Here is a 2,493-nt window from a genome sequence, read left to right on the forward strand (position 1 = left end):
TTGTTGATAACGGTCTGTACTTCAGTTCTTGAAAATAAAGTACAGATCAACTGTTAGATTTTTTTTGTTTCTCTTGACAAAAAGAGCTTTAAAAAGTTAATCAAATAGTACTTTTTATTAGTGATGCACCGAAAATGAAAATCCTGGATCGAAAACCAAAAATTTAGGATGCACTCAGCTGAAAGCCAAAACCGAAAATAAATATTTAATAATCAACACTTATAAAAACTTTAAATAAAAAGTTGTACAAACATGTAAACTGCACATAAGGCAGTTTTTATGTAAACTATTTAATAACAGAATTATTTCTACAATTTGTTGTTGAAATTTAAGCATTTAAACGGCTGTAATAAAAAACTTTATGACATTTATTCAAACATACATTAAATAATGAAGACAACAGGTTAAGTAAAAATATAACGCTTATGTAATATAATTCATATATTTAGCAAAATGCTCTTCTGTAAAAAAATGTTTTAGCTGACAATGGAGTTTGTCATTGAATGACTTTTCTGTGGTAAATGTAACGTGACATTGTTTACAAGTTGTTTTACTGACGAATTTATGCATTTGAATCACTGATTGAGTGATTACTACATTAGACATGATACATTTCAGTAAGATGTTCGGTTTCCTTCAACATACATTCTGATGTTCATTCATGTTTATTTCATGCTATAACTAGCAGTAAAGAGTAGTGATCGGTTAATATGCCGCTTGAACTGAGGCGCTACAACGATCTGTCATGGCACATTAAAGAGCACCAAAATTGATTGGTACATTTATTGATTGATTGTGCTTCATGATAAAATTGACAGAATTTTAAAGCTGAGACTTAGTTTCATATTAAAAGCAAAGCACAAAACTTATTTCGATTATTAGATGGCAGGCGCAACAATAATGTTGTGAAATTCATGCATCAACAGAAAACAGCACAGACTATAAAAGACTGATCTTGGGATTTAAGAATGCATATCGGCAATTAAAAACGAGAAATCCATATTGTTAATCCAGCACTAGTATGGAAGCCTGTTTCCGCCACTGAATAAAAAATAAAAAAGGTAATTGTGACTTTTTATCACAATTTTGAGTTTTTTTTCTCGCAATCCTGACTTTATAACTCGCATGATTGATAAATGAAAGTTATTATAAAGTGTTAGCAAAAATCAATTCAAGCCCTAAAACTATGTAATTTTTTTAATGTATTTTTTGACGATTAAGCACCTTGTACACTCTAAAAAATGCTGGCTTAATTACATCCCAGTGCTGGGTAAAATAGGGACAAACCCAGCAATTGGGCTGTTTTGACCCAGCGGTTGGGTTACTACCCAGAAGGTTGGGTTAAACATTTAACCCAACCGCTGGGTCAAAACAGCCCAATTGCTGGGTTTGTCCCTATTTTACCCAGCACTGGGTTGTATTTAACCCAGCATTTTTTAGAGTGTACAAGGTGCTTAATCGTCAAAAAATACATTTAAAAAATTACATAGTTTTAGGGCTTGAATTGATTTTTGGTAACACTTTATAATAACTTTCATTTATAAATCATTAACAAACATTATATAATGCTTAACAGATCATTAGTTAATGTAATTCACCTTACTAGAAATATGAGATAGTTCTTGTTAATGTTTACTAATGAACTTACTAAACATTACCTATTGATTAACATGATTATTTAATGTAAATTGAAATGCTTACAAATGTCAGTAAATTTTCAGTTCATACCTTTGTCCATCCAGTAAACACACAAATTTCCCCTTAATAAGGATACACTTAAGCAATAGCAAGCTAGCTTTGAAAGCAAAATCCCACCCAGTCCCTCCAAATCCACGCCTTCTCCAAAACAAATGAACGCGCACGGTCAGACCAGAGGCTGACCAGCGACACAATAATGAGAGACGGTGTTGGTGAAGGGTTGAATGCAACGCAGTCAGATTACCTCATGTCTCATTCACCGGTGAGAAAACATTACAGTACAAAGCGCATAATAATACAATAATAGCGCCTATCATTCTCGCTGGAATTTGCTGATGACGTATCATGCCTGCGCAAACAGGGTGTGCAGAGGAATGCAAATACATATTTTGACAGGCAGGCAGGACAGCCTATCGTAATGTTCATGAATCATAAATAATTTTGTAAAAGAAAATACTTGCTCATTTATCAAAACAATATAATTTAAACAGATTTATAATAATCAAATTGACCCATGTACACTGTTGAGCCTTTAACCAACCCTTAAACCTACCCATACCATCAAACCTGTCCCTAAACTTACCCGCATCACACCTCAATAGCAGCAAAAGTGTTGTGCATTAACACAAGCTTTTAATCATTTTATAACATCTGTTAAAATCATTTGTTAATATTCAATAAGTGCTTGATCATATGGAATTAAAAAGTTTAATGACATTTTAAAGTAGTTTAACTTACATGAAATAAAGATTTGTTTGAACATTATCTAATGTTTAATAAGTTTATTAGCAAACA

Source organism: Sinocyclocheilus rhinocerous, unplaced genomic scaffold, assembly GCF_001515625.1.
Source record: "Sinocyclocheilus rhinocerous isolate Xijiao unplaced genomic scaffold, SAMN03320098_v1.1 scaffold3538, whole genome shotgun sequence".
NCBI classification, from domain to species: domain Eukaryota; kingdom Metazoa; phylum Chordata; class Actinopteri; order Cypriniformes; family Cyprinidae; genus Sinocyclocheilus; species Sinocyclocheilus rhinocerous.